Source organism: Caloenas nicobarica, chromosome 1 (assembly GCF_036013445.1).
Source record: "Caloenas nicobarica isolate bCalNic1 chromosome 1, bCalNic1.hap1, whole genome shotgun sequence".
NCBI lineage: Eukaryota > Metazoa > Chordata > Aves > Columbiformes > Columbidae > Caloenas > Caloenas nicobarica.
In genome coordinates, this window is record NC_088245.1 from 72,350,411 (window position 1) to 72,371,448 (window position 21,038).

The 21,038-nt window shown below is 38.6% G+C and overlaps 1 protein-coding gene across 1 annotated transcript in view; it reads right to left on the bottom strand.

Annotated features, from left to right (window-relative positions):
- The window catches only part of CCDC91 (coiled-coil domain containing 91), a 138,516-nt gene extending 118,121 nt beyond the window's left edge, over positions 1–20,395 (bottom strand). The window contains exon 1 of the mRNA XM_065647939.1: positions 20,242–20,395. The gene's annotated coding sequence lies outside the window, so the exon portion shown is untranslated. The remainder of the gene's footprint in view (positions 1–20,241) is intronic.
- Positions 20,396–21,038: the final 643 nt, after the last annotated feature.

Consider the following 21,038-nt stretch of genomic DNA (forward strand, 5'->3'; position numbering starts at 1 on the left):
CTGTAAGCAGCATGTACGAGACTATATCCTATGATATGACATTTCATACCTAACTTCACAAGTAATTTTGAAATAACACTGCTTAGTGCTGTAGGTAACAAAACAATAACAGCAAAAGCTGTAGCATTTGTATCAGTTTCATGTAACAAGAACGTCTTATGCAATCTGCAAGACTTCTATCACTGCCCTTCCTAATCTAATCTTCAAAAACATTTTTAGAAGAACAATGAACCACAGCAAGCAAGTAAATACCCATAACTTTTATAAGCATCATATGGGTGGCAAAATTTTCAGCAACTGCATAAAATCACATACAAACCAAAACTTCTTTAGCTGGATATAGTCTTAATTAAAGAAATCAGAATAAAAATATTCTTTAGAAATCATATTTTCATCAGAAAGATGCTGAACTAATATGAGTAAAAAAATCTCTGAAATTCTACAAAAATAGGTATTAGGATAATCTGCAAAATTAATTCCACACAAAGTTGTTTTAGAACTTGAGGGTCCTCTTCTTCAAAACACAGTTTTGGCTTTTTTAAGCAGTGTTTAAAGCAGAAAAAAGCAATAAAGTGTAAATTCCAAGTCCATTTCATGTCCCTAGATCAGACACAGCTTCACAAAATGAAAGTAAGAATTCCAGTTTTATCCACAAGAAGAAAAGGGGCTCTGATAGCTCCTACAGAGAAGGCAGGTACTGGTCTTCAAATTCACCTAAGATGTAACAGAGAAAAAAAACAACGCAGCCTTGTGTGGAAAACACAGGCAAGAACTGGTAATTCCCCAGACATATCCTAGAAGACATATCCTAGAAGAAACTAACATCAGGAAACTAGTAAAACCATGCTCTGTGGAAAAAAAAAACCCTCATCTCTGAAAAGCTATTAAGAAATGTATTTGTAAAAGGTACGATGTACTGAAGTAATTTACAATGTTATTCTGGGAGGGACGAAGAAAAGGATATAAACTGTGAGCAAAAGAAATTACTAGCAGGGAAAAAAGGTGCAATATTAGATAGAAACTACCTGACTTTCCCTTATTGTCCCTTAGCTCTATATATATGTAAAATCACCAAGTACATGGTGTTCATTATGTATAGGAAAGAAAGAATATAAATTGGGATAGAAGTGCTTTCTCCTAGATCAATAAAATAGTGTGAACCCTAGGTCAACATCTAAAATACTACTCTGCTTGTGATTCAGAAATAATTGCCAGGGTTAACTTCAGCGTATTTCCTGAGGTAGAGGTCTACCACATGCATGCACCGGTTTTGTCTCTATACCAGACCACAATCCATGGACCACATGGGGATTCCATGTGCAACCATAAGTACTCAGAGGACAGCATCATTCAGAATAAAAGAGTTTGCAAGTATCACAGTGGTTCTTCCAGCACATATTTTCAATGAAAAAGTAGGAAAGATAAAAGGTCTGTATACTTTGGCTTCCAAATGTCTCGGTCACTGAAATCTATCTATGGCCAGGAAGAAAAAATCCCTAACAAGACAAATTCAATTCCAGAGGGTTACCTATTGACATGAGTAATTATTATAACACGTCCTTCTTGACTGATGATCTTTTTTACATTTTTGCCCATGATTCTTTATTAGTTTCTCCCAATGTGAAGAATTTTTCACTTAAAAAACACCAACCATTTCATTCTAGATATTCAAAGATGAGTTCAAATAAAACCTTATCAACTCCAGCAGAAGTAGCATATTACCATTTTATTCGTCTTATTTCTTTGTCTCCAGAATCTATAGATACTTTCTCAAGACCTAATTCTAACAACTTCAGTAACTCAAGATGATATAGAAAGTCCTTCCAAGGTCTTCAGTCTTCACCATAATTGGTTTCTTGTGATCGGAACATGGAAAGACTAGTTTTTGTTTCATTATAAAAATAAAGAATCACACAGTTAACTGTTTTTTAAATTTCTCTAGTGTCCCTCTATAAGCTTTCTCTATCACAAATATCTTTTTTACTTCAAAAGCCGCACACTATTACAAAATGTACATAAGCTGCTGTGAGAAGTTTGATACATGAAACATGTTGTGCATTCTGAAGGAAAAACCTCTCCCCTCAACAAGCTTCCTCCCTATTTGTCCCCAAAATCCCTCAGAAAGTAGCTTGAATTAAACTAGAATTAAATATTTCTGTTATGTGCAGCTAAGCAATACAATATTGAGAGGGGAGGTTTAGATCAGATATCAGGAAAAACTTCTTCACTGAAAGGGTTGTCAGGCATTGGAACAGGCTGCCCAGGGAAGTGGTGGAGTCACCATCCCTGGAGGTGTTTAAAAGACATATAGAAGAGGTTCTTAAGGACATGGTCTAGTGGTGGACTTGACAGTGCTAGGTTAACATTTGAACTCGATGAACTTAAAGGTCTTTTCCAACCAAAACAATTCTATGATTCTATCTACAATTAATCAATATCAAGTCCAGATCAACAGGCTGCACACAGACACTGTGGACTTTTCATCCCTGAAGATACTCAGAATTCAACTGGCCAGGGCTCTGAGCCACCTGCTCTAACCATATCTGCTTTAGGCAGAGGTTTGCACTAGAAAACCTTCAGATGTCCCTTCCATACCTGCATGGTCTACAGTTCAAAGCTTTCAGTTTCATCCAGAATAGTATAGTAAAAAATAAATTAAAAAAAGAAAAAGAAAAAAATCACCGCACTCCAGAATCGTAATCGTAGAGGCTATAAAAAAAAGTTAATCCACCTTTGAGATTGTTCTTCAGTTGTTCAGTTGAACTGCACTAATAACTACCAATATCTATCCAGGATCATTTCAGGATTCGGTTCGCTAATGACAAATGAACCATCTTTGAGAGACAAGCATGAAAGAGTACCTCTAGAAACCTTCACTGTTGTAGGAGGGACAAAAGTAGTAAAAACCTAATGAAACATTTTCATCATGAGTTCAAGGAAAAAAATGTCTTACATAAATCTCTGTTCTCAACAGAGATGTTTCTTGAAGAAGGCTGAGGTGTACTTAGCATTAAGAAAAAAAATCCTGACGAGAAAGAAAAATTGCATGGGGATGTTTCTTCTCTGGAAGTAGTAATGTTAATTCCCTTATTTGTTCAAAACTCTCCCTAAAAATCATTAAATGGAACGATTGGACTTTGAATAGGGTAAGACATCTACAAATAGCAATTCTTCTTTCAAAAACAGAAGTTTAAAATTTCATAATTAATTAATGGCTTTTTAAGACAGTTTTAGTAGCTAGTCTCAGTCTATATCTTTCTCTTGGCCTTGATAGATACAGTGCTTTGCTATTTAACATTTCTCTCTTAAGAGAAGATCTGGATATCAGCTCCAGACAGTTCATGCAACTGGGTATTCCAACTATCTGCTTCATTTCTGTAAAGTGCTTATTCACGTAACACAATCTTTTTACTTGCAATCAAAGACATTAATGGTACAGAAACAGCCACTGTTAAGGGTTTGGGAATGCTAGGATAAACACTGGACTTTCTTCTATAGTCCATGTTTGATAAGCTTAAGAAAAAAAGGGTATAAAAGTAAAAGAGTCATAAGTATTTCAAATGCATTTCCTTCCACTTAAAATACTCCTCAGCTTCAAGAACTTAGACTAACAATCGAAATACTTTTGCTTCTCTATTCTTTTCTATCAATATGCAATGTTCCTAAATGCAATCCTTTATTTTTACTTGCGAATCACACTAATGTGTTTTACTAGAACTTAGAAAGAGGTGCCTGTATGATGAAGGGAAAAGCTTTCCAAGAGTAAAAACCACTAAGTTCTGCCTCAAGGGAACTTTGTCACACAATTAGAGATCTGAAAATAGAAGAAGGTTTGAAACAATCTTAGTAACAATTTAAGCATCATAGCAACAATTTAATTTAACAACATGGCAAACAAAAACATAACTTTTTCAATACATGCTTGTATGGATTTGTGGTAACGTGTACAAATAGATGTCATTAATGCTAATAAAAGAGTGCTCAAGGGACATATCCTTTACAGATTTAAAACAAACAAACAAATCAAAAACCAAGAAAGAGGAAAATACTAGATTTTTGGCACGATGCACTGCCTCGGAAAATCTGGTGCTGAGCGAATCACTGACTCTAAAACATAACTGGAAAAAGAACCTTTAATATAAAGAAAAAAACACAAATTCAGTAGATCACTTCAATATGTGGTTAAAATGCAGCTTCTTCTCTTAAATAAAAATAAAATAGTAAAGGGACAAATACAAAGGATGGCCAGTTATCTGATATTTAAAGATTATGAAAGGGATATTGTTTAACTTGTATACAGGCAGTCTGCAAAAACTACAAAATGTCAGTATAAAGAATATTATTCTATCTTTACATTAGAAAAGCTGACAGGTGACCATGGATATATTACCAAAAAAAAAAAAAAATCCCTAGCACATGGTACCTCTGTTATGCAAAATAGAATGTGATAGCAATTATATTAAATAAAAATAAATAGCATTCTTTTTTTTATTACTGTATGTTTCCTAATAGAGAGGAAGACTTACTTTTCCAATTAACAGAACTCAATCCCTCAGCTTCCTCCAAACCCTGGAAGTATGGTACTTCTCACATGGACATGGTATTAATTTGAAGAAAGAAAAAGATAATATCATGTCAGAGAAATAGATCAGTATCAAAACGAATAAAAGTTATGTCTCAGATTTTAAAGTCTTAGTGATTTTACATGCATCAATTGCTAGTCTTGAAACAGAACACCATAAATAACCATAACAATACTCTCCCCTCACACCCTCTCTGCCTGCCATCTACTGGAAACTCAGATTCTATGAAAGTTTAATCCAAACACTGAAATAAAACATGACTTGTCATTATAAAAACTTTTAATCTTTTCTTTTGCAGTCTCTGGATCTACTGTTAGAAGGAGAAAAGACCACACATTACTCCCTTCCACATGGAAAGAAGAATGCATCATTGCGCCTTTTTCTCCCTTTAGTAATATCTGAAAAGAGGATTTAACGACTTTCTGCTCACACAGCAAGCATACGAATTTGATTTTTCACACTTTCCTAAAGGGAAGGTTCAATTCATGGAGAAGCAACCCAAGAGATTATTTTAAATTCATTTTCATATGAGTCTCATGAAGGAAACTGGAAAGGTTTCACAATGGCCAACTCCCAACCCTTGAACAAGTAAAACAAAAATACTAATTTGTTTTGCAATTGAAAACATTGCTGCCAGACTGTCTGTGCACGTTATCGGGGTTTTTTTTCCACCATTTTTGGTCTATTTTTAAGCATGTAACACAACACTTTTCATCCCATGACCTTTGATCAAACGTATATTTTCTGTCGCAATCAAGAAAAATATGTTTACTTCTCACAGAGAACACTGATCGCCATTGATGCCTTTGTAATACGATGAGGAAGCTGGGAGCAGAGATCATAGATTGGGTAACTTCTTTCTCCAAGTTGATTCTTTATACCTACTACACATTTCTAGAATATTGTTTCTCTCTAGTCCCAAAGCTTATGAGGAAGATGGGTAGGCACTACTGTACCCATTGCAGAAAGAGGAAGACATTTTCTAAGAGGTCCCATATCCAACAAGTTACCAGGACATTTAAGTATTTTCACTACCAAGTATGTGATGAGGGCATTGATATGAAGAATATTACTCATCAGTTAACAATTAAGCAACAATTATTTCTCATCCAAGAGAAGCTAAACTTCCCCTGCCCCCAAACAAATAGACAAGAAGATACCAGCCAGATTCTTCACCCATCCTATAACCCATTGAATTTTGTCTCCTTCCCTAGCCAGCCTACAAAGCTAGGCAGGGAGCACACCAGGTATGCCCCAGAAGCACAAGCTCAACAACTTTCTTTTCCAAGGTTGGCACAATGTCTCTTCAGTTCTATTAGCAGTTAAAATATTGTCATATAACAAGGCTTATCAAGCAGATCCTTCCAGAAATAGAAAACATATTCTGCTACACCACTAAGCAGACATTGATCACCTTCAAAATGCCTCTGCCTTCTACAGTACTTCTCTTTGCAGCAATGATGGCATTGATGGCAATGTGGTATTAGAGGAGTAAGGATATCCAGTCCCATATTACACTAGCATGCACACACATAAAAACTAGATAATTCATAAAGCATATATTGCCTCACAGCTAAGATGCAGAATAAATTGAATGTACAAAGTTTATGAAGTATAGGCAATATATTCATACAAGCCTCCATTCATCATAGACTGTGTCTAATTCAAAACGTTCCACACCTTCCCAAACCAAGCGAAACTAATGGTTCTTTCTCCAACATCATTTATTTGAAATCACAATTTTGTATCTTCTCCAAGATCTTTGTTAAACTGGAAATAAATGCAGGCCTAACAGATATTCATCCTAAAGTATAAAACTACCATGCATGTAGAATACACATACAAGAACAAAATAATAGCAAACTATAGTGAACTTGTATATAACATACTTGATAATTCATAGAATTATTTAAGTTAACAAGGACCTTATATATTTGCAGAGCTTAATAGCTTTTGAAACTGGCACTGTTTAAAGACAACTGAAATTTATCCAAAGATTGCTATGCAAAAGTGATCCCTTCTGGCAACACAGAGAAAACAGGCAAAACATTCAAGTTCCGAAGAGTAAACTACATGTAGAGTGGTATCTTTTAACTACATTAATTACTGGGAAATTACATAGTCTTTAGTCAGCAAAATTCGCAATGAAGGTAAATTTTGCCTGACTAAAGTCTGCAAGAAAAAGTCTGAATATTCGAACAACCACCATTAACCGTATATGTCTTAAATATATTATATATAAAATAATAACAAAACCAATGCATTTAACAATTAAAAGTCCCAGGTAATTATTATAATTTTTCTTAGAGACTTGAAAAAAAAAAAGCGAATGGCCATCGTCGGCTAATCCAGTCATTTTCTAAAATATCGGATTGTTAAAAACATATTAACAGAAAAATCACAACTATTTTCCTTCATTCATAATAAGCAGTACATTAGGCCATTTCTAATATCAAACCACTATTTTCCCAGAACAAATAGTGCTGAGTGTACAAATTACATGGAAAATTATTATCATAAACATTTCACTAAATGAGAACAAAGAAAAATCCTTTTTTTAATCAAAAATGCCAAAATAATTATAAGAAATTCAAGCCTAGTGCATTTAACCAGAGCAGCTCAGAACGCAGGCTGCCTATCTGCCACCAGGGTACCGAACAGGAGGTACAGTCTGCCAGAAGACTATAACTAAATTCAACTCTGCAAACTGTTGGTCTTCTTTCACTCTTCCTGCACTTTCTTATTTAGCGTATGGTTCTATAAGTCAAACCTAATGGAGGAACCAGGATTGGATTAATAAGCAAGAACTACACAGTAGCCTCTGCTGTAACAAAGATACTGCTAGTGTTCTATCCTTCACCAGTTTTACAAACTCCAGATGTTCCATAGTCAGTTATAGTGTAACCAGGTTAAATCCAGATGTGTCCATTTTTCCATGGGATCCAATGGTGATGTACAATTGTATACATTTTAATTTTTTTTAATTAAAACTCTCATTTATTATCTAGACTTCTAAAGTAGACACTGTAATCAGATCACAGTGTAGTTTACACTGTGAGGAAATCTGAACAATTTAAGCGTAGCTACTCAATGAAGACAACCATTTAGAATAAAAATGTGTAATGCTTTTGCAATAACTTTGTTAACTTTTTTCTGGTTTTAAGAAAAATGATTCAGGTATGTCAAAAAGATAAATCATTTCTGAGCATGTGTTTCACATATGCCATGTAGATCAGCAGTAATAAAAAGTGACTTAAATTTTTTTATACCCACTTTTGAGCACTTTCGCTATTCAGTATTCTTTACTCAACTCTGATTTGCATCCACTTTACCAACACATGTCTTTAATACTGTTTACATCACAATAACTACATAAACTACCTTTTTAAATTCTTCTTAAACACACTCTGGAATACATTAAGGCAATCCAGCAGGTCGGTATCTTTACCCTTGTCAAAACATCTCAAAACCTGTTACTGATAATTTCAGTTTCTAACAGTATTACCTTAGCCCCTATCAAATGCATGACAAAGGTGGTTTACTTCTAAGAGTGTGTACTGAAAGTATTAAGGATTTATGTTACATATTTGCTGCCTGCTATAGTTAAAAAAAGAAAAAACACACTCATAACTTTGCTCAATGATGTGTGTATATATATGTGTGTACATATCTAGAGGGTGCACACTTTTTTTCAGATACTAAAACAAAAAGGATCTATGTATACCAGAGTCTTCAGGGCATACACTCAATTTAAATTTAATAGTATGCAAAAATAAATATATATTGCCTCTATTTTTGAAATTTTCAAGCACATTCATTCCGATCTCTTCTCCTTCTAAAGAAAATGTGGTTCTTAAACCAGTGTTGCTTTTCCAACACCAACAAAATACAAGTCAGCCTTCTTTATAAACATTAAAGGCAGTTCATCCCTATATTTCTAAGGATAACTCCAACAAATCAGAGAATCATTTAGTTTGGAAATGACCTTTAAGACCATCGAGTCCAACTGTTAACCTAGCACTGCCAAGTCTACCACTAAACCATGTCCCCAAGCACCATGTCTACATGTCTTTCAAATACCTCCAGGGACGGCGACCCCACCACTTCCCTGGGCAGCCTGTTCCAATGCCCGACGACCCTTTCCATGAAGAAATTTTTCCTAATAGCCAATCTAAACCTCCCCTGGTGCAACTTGAGGCCATTTCCTCTCGTCCTATCACTTGCTACTTGGAAGAGACCAACACCCTCCATGCTACAACCTCCTTTCAGGTAGTTGTAGACAGCGATAAGATCTCCCCTCAGCCTCTTTTTCTCCAGGCTAAACAGCCTCAGTTCCCTCAGCTGCTCCTCATCAGACTTGTGCTCTAGACCCTTCACCAATGTATTGGGTTTGTGTGGCAAGGTTTTGGTAGCAGGGGGGCTACAGGGGTGGGTTCTGTGAGAAACTACTAGAAGCTTCCCCAATGTGGTAGCGCCTCTGGGATAACACAGTTAAGAAAGAGGGGAAAAAACTACACAACTGCAGCCATAGAGAGGAGTGAGAACACGTGAGAGACACAACACTGCAGACACCAGGGTCAGTGAAGAGGGGGCAGGAGGTGCTCCAGGCACCAGTGCAGAGGTTCCTCTGCAGCCCATGGTGCAGACCATGGTGAGGCTGGCTGTCCTCCTGCAGCCCATGGAGGTCCACGCTGGAGCAGATCTCCACGTGCAGCCATGGAGGACCCCATGCCAAAGCAGGTGGATGCCCAAAAGAGGCTGGGAACCCCTGAGAAGCCTGTGCTGGAGCAGGCTCCTGGCAGGATCTGTGACCCCATGCAGAGAGGAGCCCACACTGGAGTAGGTTTGCTGGCAGGACTTGTGACCTCATGAGGCATGCACACTTGTGAAGTCTGTTCCTGAAGAACTGCGGCCCATGGGAAGGACTTGCATTGGAGAAGTTCATGCAGAACTGTCTGCCATGGGAGGGACCCCCACACTGCAGCAGGGAAGAGTGTGAGGAGTCCTCCCTCTGAGGAGGAAGCAGCAGCAGAGACAACTTGATGAACTTACTGCAACCCTCATTCTCCATCCCCTGCATCACTCAGGGTGGGAGACAGAGGAAGTGGGAGTAAATTTAAGCCCAAGAAAAAAAGAAGTTGGGGGGGGAAGGTGTTTTAAGATTTAGCTTTTATTCCTCATTAACCTATTCTGAATAGATTGGTAATTAATTTCTCTAAGTTGAGTCTGTTTTGCCTGTGATGGTAACTGGTGAGTGATCTTGTCCTTACCTTGACTCATGATTCTTTCACTGTATTTTCTCTCCACCAACCAGCCGAGGAGGGGAAAAAACAGAGCTGCTTTGGTGGGCATATGTCATCCAGACACGGTCAACACACCACAACCAGCCTCATTGCTCTTCTTTTGGTGCACTCCAATATGTCAATGTCTTTCTTGTAGTGAGGAGCCCAAAACTGAACACAGGATTTGAGGTGGGGCCTCATCAGCACCAGGCACAGGGGGACAATCACTTCCCTAGTCTTGCTGGCCACACTATTCCTGATACAAGTCAGGATGCTGTTAGTCTTTTTGGCCACCTGGGCATGCTGCTGGCTCGTGTTCAGTCAGCTGTTGACCAACACCCCCAGATCCTTTTCTGCCAGGCAGGTTTCCAGCCACTCTTCCCCAAGCCTGTAGTGTTGCATGGGGTTGTTGTGACCCAAGTGCAGGACCCAGCACTTGGCCTTCTTGTACCTCATACAACTGGCCTCAGCTCAACAATCCAGCTGGTCCAGATCCCTCTGTACAGCCTTCCTACCCTCAAGCAGATCAATACTCCCACCCAACCTGGTGTCATCTGCAAACTTACTGAGGGTGCAATCAATCCCCTCATCCAGATCGTTGATAAAGAGATTAAACAGAACTGGCCCCAATACTGAGCCCTGGGGAGCACCACTTGTGACCAGCCGCCAACTGGATTTGACTGCATTGACCACCACACTATGGGCCCAGCCATCCAGGCAGTTCTTTACCTAGCAAAGAGTAAGTTCATCCAAGGCATGAGAAGCCAGTTTCTCCAGGAGAATGGTGTGGGAAATGGTGTCAAAGGCTTAACTGAACTCTATGTACACAACATCCACAGCCTCTCCCTCATCCAGTAAGTGGGTCACCTTGTCATAGAAGGAGATCTGGTGAGTCAAGCAGGACCTGTCTTTCATAAACCCATGCTGACTGGGCCTGATCACCTGGTTGTCATGTATGTGTCATGTGATGGCATTCAGGATGATCTACTCCATGATCTTCCCTGGCATCAAGGTCAGACTGACATGCCTGTAGTTCCCCAGATCCTCCTTCTGGCTCTTCTTGTAGCTGGGTGTCACATTTTCTAACCTCCAGTCAACTGGGACCTCCTCAGTTAGCCAGGACTGCTGATAAATGATGGAAAGTGGCTTGGTGAGCACCTCCACCACCTCCCTCAGGACCCTTGGGTGCATCTCATCTGGCCCCATAGACCTGTGTGTGTCTAAGTGATGTAGCAGGTCACTAATCATTTCCCCTTTGATTATTTGGGCTTCATTCTGCTCCCCATCCCTATCTTCCAGCTCAGGGGGCTGAGTGCACCACGAAGAACTGGTCTTATTATTGAAGACTGAGGCAAAGAAGGCATTAAGCACCTCGGCCTCTTCCTCATCCTTTGTCACTACATGGTACATAGTGACAGTTACCCTCAATATCAATGAAGTTAGATAGCTGTATCACACACTTTTTAAGCCGTCATTATCTAGAAAACAAGCATTCACAAAAATCCTAAAAAATATATATATTTTTAATATTCTAATAATAAAATGAATCTAATCCTGAAGTATCAATATCTCGTTTTACCATTCATCATGCAGTAATCAATATTAAATTTCTGTATTAATCATTTTTAAGTGGACTGTAGCTTTTAAACAAAAGGGGTTTTAAATTGTTTCTGAGACCATTTTCACAGTCACTTTACAATGTTACTATATATTAGTGCTAATTAAGTGTGCAAGAAAATTTCCAGAAAAATACAAAGAAAAAAGTAAACCCAACTGTTTAAAGTTTCCCATGCAAGAGACAGAAATGAGAAACATTTGAGAACCCACCAGCAGAGCATATCACAGGCCACAAGACTTGACTGAAAAGCAGTATTTCAAACTAAGTACAACTTTTCTTCAACCTATAGTTGATCAGCCAAGATACTGATTTTGCTCCAGCAGCTTATAAACTAAAAGCAAGTTGACTGTGGCATGTACATCACATGGAAACCTCTTTAGAAGCTCTGCATTATTTCAGAAGTTGCACCCTATGGAAAGTCCTTTTAAAAGCTTAACTGGCAAGTGTGTGCTAAAATATTTTGTTTTCCATCTAAAATTACACTAAATTCCAATCCTCAGAGACAGGATTTCCAGTTTATTTCTCTCTATACACACATTCAACTCAAGAAATGTAACATAGGGAAGTGTTGTTAAAGTTGTGAAAAAAGTGTAAGCTTAGTGCAAATAAATTGACTGTAGGTCTGTCTTACTCAGAAATTAGAAAAAAAAAAATCACTGGTCTGTGTTCTACAATAAATAAAAGATACTTCAGTGAAAAAGCGGGTATTTAATATAAGAGAATAGTAAAACAAACTCAAAGTAATGCAATTCCAATCTTTCCACCAAGCCCCACCTCATGATAAATGAAATCAATTCTATCGGTGTGTTCTGCCAAAGCACTTAATGAGGAAAAATTCAAGTTTAAAGAACTACAAGACCAAGTTTTGGCAACAATACACAGAAAATTGGATAGCTTTTCCCTACACTCACCTTATTCAAAAACCTTAAGGAGACATATAATGAACCTAAAATTATTTCATACATTATACCAAATAACTACTAAATATACAAAATATTTATTTATTTACAAGCTATCAGAACTTCAGAATCTAGAGCATGTACAGAAAGCAATGTAAACAACAAAATATTTTCATGGCACAAGATGACCTGTTTCAAACAGATCATACTGTATAATCAGTGGTTTCCTAACTACTCTTTACAGATACTTATTAGTGTCCCCCATTCTAGGAAGACTTCAACTGTCATTAAAATAATGAAAAATGGTTCTTTCTTATTTTTCTCCTTACAATTTATTGTGTTCAAAACTAATTTACAGCACAATAATTCCTCTGATTACAAGTAGGCTCTTACATTCGTTCAACACTACCTTCTTATTTATCAATCAATCAATTCTGTGCAAGAAATCACACTGTAGTAAAACCTAAGGCAAATACAATCAGGAACATGTACAGCATATAAGTAGTCTGCCGACTTGGCTCTGAAACATTTGAAAATAAACCATTGCATAAGACCTCTAATGGATAGCATTAAGAGGAGTGGCTTAAGAGTGAATTTAGCATTTGTCTTTACTTGTCCAGGGCATCTGTACACATTTACATAGTCATCAAGACTATTTCAAAAGTATATTGTAAGTATGAACTTCTAACTCAATATTCAATGCACTTCAGTTTTGGTCTAGCGGTTTTGTACCTCAATCTGATTAAGTTTGCCATTACCACTGCAAACTGAAATAAAGACTCCTTGTCACATCCACTAAAAAACCTCCAGGTGCAAACTGTCTCAGAGGTTTTTTTTTTCAGAAATATTAACAGAAAAACAGAGCCAGTGCTATTTTCTTTTGTATAAAAAGCTACCTTTTGCTGGCCTGGAAGAGAAAAAAAATTACTACCAATGAATAAGTACTATTTTCATGTTCCCTATTGGAAGGTCAAATTAGTTTGGTCCCTCAGCTATCTACAATAACCTAGCATCACTAAACCACTCTGAAACCTTTGGAAGTTTTGTACTTTGAATCTTCAAATTTTACCTGCAGCTTAGCTTAATTAACTGTCATCTATTACTGTTATTATTACTGTTAATATTATCTAGTCTCTCACATACATTAATTCTCACAGATAACACTTAATATTCAAATTCACTTCTCTGAATATAAATTTCACTATTATACCAGTGGATGTCATCTAGCAAACACAATCAGAACTGTTCACCTCTTTAACACCTGGAAACTTTATTTATCACGCAGTAACTGTGTCTTTTGAATACAAGCTACGCTTCTTGTAGCAAGGCATGGCTATCATGTGCCTTTCAATGGACTGTGATTGGACACAAACACCTGTAGGAAGTGAAAGGCACAGCATGATACAGAGTAACTTTAATTAGTTATACTGTTCTTCACAGGCCATTCTTTGCAGATACCCTCACAAACAGAAGCTTATTAAATCATCAGCGTGTTTAGTCCCTTCCTCTACTGCAGGGGCCAGCAGTCCAAAAAATAATACCTACATATTCGGCCTGAATACACAGAACTAAACATGGAAAATAAGTTTGCTCCTTGGACAAACTTCTCAAGGGAGAAGAGCATGAGAAAAAAAGTGTAACTGCAGCAGTGATACTACCTGATGACCAATATCCTCTGTCCAGGCTTAAGAGCAGCCTAACTCCACAACAAAGAATCTGCTGCCTAATTTAGCACAGATACATGTTAACTAAAGACACGGACCTCTGACAAACCATCAGCAAATTGCTATACAGAAACATAATATGTAAACAAATGCATTAGATGAACCACTCAGAATTTTTTTTTACACCAGCCACTGCTGCTGCCACGCCCTCCCGCCCACCCCCCTACCCCCAAGCTTAGGTCAATAGGTTTTCTACCATATGCAGTTTTATTTTATTTTCCTAACAGGTCGATTATCACCCAATGAATTTAGATTCCTTGGTTTTGCCCATTATAGCCAAAACAGTATGCAAAAGTTTAGGCTAGTTTTCTGACATCTTCTTTTCCCTTAACTTTATACACCAGTAGAAAACAGAAATCTAAAACTGTACCAGTGGAACAAAGACTGTTTTATCTTGAATTATTTCAACTGAACATAATCCCCAGGGAAGGAGACAAAAAATTGCTCATGAAATTTTGATTTTAAGGCTTGTAACATATACAGAGAATCCCTTCATAATCTTGTACATTCAGTTCAAATTGTTTATGAAGTTGCTGCAATGTTGTTAGTTTCTGCTTCTCAGATGGAGGGATTTTAATTGTTGTTTACGCATTAAGTTACTTTCAGGGCTAGGTTAAGCAACCTCTTCCTCTCTGCACTTCAATGGAATAGAGGATTATATTCACTTTTTGCAAATGGGTTAAGAGAATAGCCACTGTTAACCAAAACTGAAGTCTCCTGCTGCTTGGAGGGTAAAAGGCATAGAACACATTTCAAAAAGACACCAATTTTCCTCATCGTTTTCTCTGATGAGAGCAGATTATGCAATGTATTTCTTCCCTTAACTCTTACTTTAAGATGCTTGAAAACACAGGATCTTTATCCTACTGAAAAAAAATGTGCAAAAAAACACCTGCCTTCCTTTCCTTTGTTAGCAGTTTCATTTGCTTCTATATTCTAAGCCCTACATCAGGTTTCTCTGGAGTTCTTCAGCAAAAACATACACAAAGAGACAGCAAATATTTGTCATCCCTTTCAGCTCATATTTATTCAGTGTCCTCACCCAGAGCTGCATCTCTTCCCCAGAGTTTTCATAGAATACAACAGAATATTTCAGTTGGAAGAGACCTAGAGCGAGCATCTGGTCCAACTGCCTGATGACTTCAGGGTTGACCAAAAGTTGAAACAAGTTACTAAGCACATTGTCCAAATGCCTCTTAGACACTGACAGGCTTGGGGCATCGCCCACCTCTCTAGGAAGCCTGTTCCAGTGTTTGGCCACCCTCTTGGTAAAGGAATGCTTCCTAATGTCTGGTCAAAACCTCCCTTGACACAGCTTTGAACCATTCCCACATGTTCTGTCACTGGATACCAAGAAGAGCTCAGCACCTCCCTCTCCACCTCCCCTCCTCAGGAAGCTGTAGAGAGCCATGAGGTCGCCCCTCAGCCTCCTTTTCTCCAAACTAGACAGACCCAGAGTACTTGGACACACCTCATAGGACATGCCTGCCAGTTCAAAACATTCATACTGAAGTATGAAATTTTCATTAAGTTTTCATACACATTTATTGGCACTTGAATCAGATGATTGCAAATTGTACGTTTTTCTGCTTCTATTTGGATCAAAAGACTATAGTGCCTTGGCATGGTGGTGTTGTCACAGAACAGCTCTTAATGCAATACCTCATAATCAGAGTACCAGTCTTCAATACATACAGAAACTGAAACATACCCAATAAGCATACCCAAACATTGATATTCTCCATGGTAATGCCACTGTGAACCGCTTTTATAGAAATAACACATCACATGAAATCCTTTCTAAGGTCTTCACTGAAGTAAAAGCAACAGCTCTAGTAATAGATTCAGGGCTACAGCCTTCAAATTAGCAGTTTTCCAACTGGAAGAATTTGGGTTTGGATGTTTTGTACCTGACCATGTGTTTGTACACCCTATATCCTTCCTTTCCAAAGAAAATAATTTTTAATATTGTCAGCCCTTAGTGCCAGTCTCCAACTGTATTGCATGGACTGCAAGCAATCTGCTCTCCAGGACAGATTCCTTTGCCCTGTGTAGTATCTGCTACAGCCTTATAATCCAAAGGGAAGACAAATATAACTAAGAGTCACAATTTGGAACCAACCCTGCTACCAGCATCATTCTTTTAACTACTTTTTCCAAAACCAAACAAAAAGGCCCAACGGGTATTGTTGCATAGTCACCTAAAATTAGTTTACATATGTGCACAAAAACCTGACATCTTTTCCAGATAGACTGCACTAAAATAAAAGAACAAATATTCCTGGAGTCTAAAGATGGAAGAATTGGACAAGACTTACGTTTCACTGCACCTGAAATCTTGCTTGACTAGTTAATATTGGATATTACAATGCCATATGTTATCAGCTAAGGAGATTCACAAAAACTAGCTAAAACATTCAAATTTGGTTCTTTGATCAAGAAAAAAAGCAGATAGATGAAAAATTTACATTCTAAAACTATTACGGTTGCTAGTGGGAACCTTAAAAATGAGAAATTTAATCCTTTTTCAGTTAGTAGAGGTTTTTAAAGCCAGTGTTCCATAAACCACCTGAGTTTTTAAATTTTTTTACTGTGTTAGCACTATAGTTTGGACATGCTCAGTTTTCTTAAAACTAAAATTTAGAACTTCATGCAAGTATTACAAAAGACATTTTATATTGACTGAAATTGGCAACTTAACTGGACATACAAAAACTGGATTGTGATCACTTTAATGACAAATAGCAAAACTGCTTTTCTTATATAGCTATTATACAGGCAGGAAAAATATTTTTCTTTCTGAGGATCCAAAACATCTCTATAAATATGATGTCCATTCCTCTAGCTTTGTTTCAAAGTCTTGAAAAGTTTAATAGCCAGTATCTGTAACAATGTGATCTACAGGAAATATTAGCCTTATGTACACAAACAAGCTAATGCATGCAGATGCCACATTCAGCTGCTGAAAAAGTGCAGAAGAGATCTATAAAAATGTCATCCCTAAAAATCTCTTTAGAAACATCGATCACTTTAACGAACAAGTGCATGTAAAGTAATAAATTTAATTCACTTTCTTCTGATTCGTAACATCCTCTGTGATTGCTTAAAAACAAATTTATGGGTATGTAATTCTGGTTTTCCAATCATATCCTATAATGGAATTTACATTTTTAAGCCTTGGCCTCATCAAAAGAGTGGACAGAATGCCCAGATTTCACTTCAGTCACTCCAAAAATGAACCTGTCAATAGAACAATGTAAAGGAAAAAAGTCTACTGTGTCAGAAAAGCAGAATTCTTCATATTGGTCAATCTCAAATTCTTCAGGAAAAAAGAATATGTATCCTACTGTACATTAAGAAAATCTAAATACAGTGTTATTCTACATTAGGGAAGTTACAAATCACTTAATTCCTTCCTGTAAAAAATAGCACCACTTCTGGAGACTCGGGTCTCGAGAGCAGGTACCCTTGCTCAAGGGACACAAAGTAATAGGGGAAGATTAAGGCTACAATAGGCCTTATCAGAAAAGCTAAATCCAACTTTAAAATTTAAGGTAACTTTTACTAACATAAGCAAGGGTTATTTCCACATAAATCTTAAGTCTTTAGAAGTGTGAGATAACCAAAACAGAGAAACCAAATTTCTGACGCATTCTTATGATTATAAATATCAAAGTAAAAAGTAGTGAAATGGAACAGATGTTAAAATACATCTTAAGTACACCCTTCAACACTTTTTAGATAATCTACCATTTACAATGCACTTAAGGGTAGATTTAGTCTGCATTACTTAAAATTTATACTGTCTGCAACCCCTAGTGTACTATGGAAAAAGCTCTATACAAAATAAAAAATATAGCTAAAAAAAATATCAAGAATGGTTTAACAAGAAGGGGTTTTTATCCACCATTATTATGATCAAATTAGTTTTACATAAGCAGAAAGAACTTTCTTGTAAGGGCCTTTAAGAGTCATGAACTACGCTAACTGGGAATAGCAGATTACAATACATACAAGCATGTTAGACCCTTGCAGACTGAAACAACCACCTTGTGAACCTGAATGGACTCAAATGAACATGGGCAAGGACATACCGCGAACTTTACATTTAAAGATTTGCAAAAAACTTGTTTCCATCATACCACAAACTTTTCTCCACTTAGTGTTGCAAGCTTTCCTGGAAGTTGCTTTTCAGTAAGCCAGGAGGAGTCAAGCCAACTGCTCAGACACACACCATACTTAGATGTCTTAGCAGTTCTGTAAACATTTGGAGAATGCCAGTTATTGCCCCTAAGATTGCTATTCAATTGTTCCTCTGGACCAGAAATAATCATTATAGCATAACTATATTTTTGGCACCTACAAATCTATGTAGCTGTCATCATCCTGAATGTCAGCCTGACACCATATAAACAGCTAACATTGTCTAGACTACATATATTCATCACCAAAATCAGGCAGTAGTTGTGTCATTTGAAAGGTGAAGGAGCTAGTCTAACAGTCCATGCAGAAAACAATCAAGGATCACATAATCAAATGCAAAAGTACTTAAACTGCATTGAGAGTTCTAGTGAGCAACTGACTGATAAGCACGTCTCAAAATCCTTGTAGAGGTGTATGTATGAACATCATAGATGTAAATGTGTCACCAGGTATACTCAGTTTTCAATCATTTCTATCTCTAGGTAGAATTAAACTTGAAGGAAGCCTTAAACTTAATTATACCAATGGTCAGAATAAAGATTTGGACAAAAATATATCCACAGGTAACACACTCAATTTAAAATACACTGTCTCAATCTATTGTGTACAAAACACACCTACCTCCTCACACGAGATACAGTAAAGTACCATCTCAGCTTTAAGGTAGAAGAAATGAGTATGTGGAGGTTGTGATGTCCTAGACCAAGAGTGTCAAACGTATTTTCACTGGGGGCCACATCAGCCTCGCAGTTGCCTTCAAAGGGCCAAACACATTTGAGGGTGATGTGGCCCCCGGTGAAAATGAGTTTGACACCTCTGGCCTAGACTAACAGCAGAAGGCATTATTGGTGAAGCTACTCACAAAGACGTGTTGAACCACACAGCACACGTTACCCTCCTAGTTTCCTGCATTTCATCATCCTCCTTTCAAAATAGTATAAATAAATTTGCACCAGATTCTCAAGAATCCCTATAAGAGGTTCTAAAAAAGGCTCTGGGATTGGCTACTATTCACTGAGCATCCAGACATCACCTGTTTGAACACTGCTGTGATTTTTTTCTTTCAAGTCTTTCAACTCCAGCAGGGAGTTCACTAAGGCACTTTTAAATAGACATTGTCTACCCAGCAAACCCTGTTTGAAAATGATAGGCAGCTTGCTTCCTGTCTTAGTGACTGAGAAACTGACATCCCCTATAAAAAACCCTGATCAATTACTAGAACACCAGCACCAACAGTTACTTAGACATTCAAGCCATGGATATGGAAGCACTCAGAACAAAGTTGTAAGTTTACGAAATGTATGCAGAAGAGCATATTCCGAAGAGCAGAAGAAAGCAAAACAGTCAGAAAATGCTGAGAACAAAAACAATTAAGTCTACATAAACAGATATTCAGGCCCTGTGAGGAACAGCACCCAAAGTTTCACTAAAATGCTGCAGTAAGATCACAAGAGACGCATTCACAGTATGTAGCTGATAGGCAAAAAGAATTGCTAACACAGGAAAGCAAAACTGCTTATAAGATAGATGATAGTCTCCTGAGGAGAGCCAAAGCTGCAGAGAGAGTTCATCAAGGGAGTATCCCAGAGCAAAAGGCTAAGCTCAGGTGCTGAGGTATCAAGAAGATACAGTCAACCCTATTATACCTTAAGCCTCAAAACCCAAAATGTTTAAAGACCAGATTTATAGAAAATGTTTTAAATGCCTGAAGATTCAGATTGATTTTCAGAAATACTTCAACACCTAACTACACCTACAGTAACAGATATTAGGCACAGGGGCACTTTTGAAAAGTCAGGCTACGTGTTTCCCCAAAACTTATGATTCCGAATAATGTTTGAAAATTTGGCCACGCACAGTTTGGCCTCAGTAGCAGGGAGCAGAAAAGTCATAGCCAAGATTTCCAAACCTCTGGGCTAGAGAAGTACTCACAAGGTTCTCCTTCCTGTTGACAGGGATATTAGTTTTCTGGTGCCGGGAAGAAAGGCTCTTGTCCCTCTAAACTACTTTTAAAATCCACTTTTGTAGCAGACGTTAAGTCATGTCACTAAGAAAAGCCACCACAGCACACAGATATCAACACTGGTGGACGGTGGCTGTGGCACAGGTGAGGCCTGAACCTGGGGGCAGCACCAGAGGAGGAGTCATGCAGACGAAGACCGGCCTCACAATCACCTGCAGCAGCCACCGCAGCCAGGTTCTACCACCGCCACAGCTCCACGCCCCGCAACCCCAGGGAAGGGAGGGCGGGGAACCAGCTGCAAACGGCGCCTGCCAGACTGATTCGGGACAGGCGGGCAGCCTGTAGAGAAGCAGGCGGGAAGCGGCTTCCCCCTTCACATCAGCCCGCTCGGCGGCCGCCCCTGTCAGGGACCCCGCGGCCGTTGGCAGCTCGCGCCTGCCGCCGCCAACCGCCGCGCCTCGCTCCCGCGCCGGCAGCGCGCGCGCGCCTGCCGTTCAGGGCCGCCCCCCGCCACCCCGGGAAAGACGCCCCCACGCACGCGAGCCGGACACGCGCGCAAGCCCCAGGCAGCGCGGCCTCACCCGGATGTGGATTTCACGCCGCCCCCTCCCCGCCCTCCCTCCCGTCCGTCCCCAGCACCCCGAGAGTCACGTGGTGCCGGTCCCGCACGCGCGCGGAGGGAGACGGCGGTCGCTGATTGGATACCGGCGAGGGCATGCGCGGGGGCGGGCGCCGCTGCCTGAAGCGGGCTGCGATGTCGGCTGTA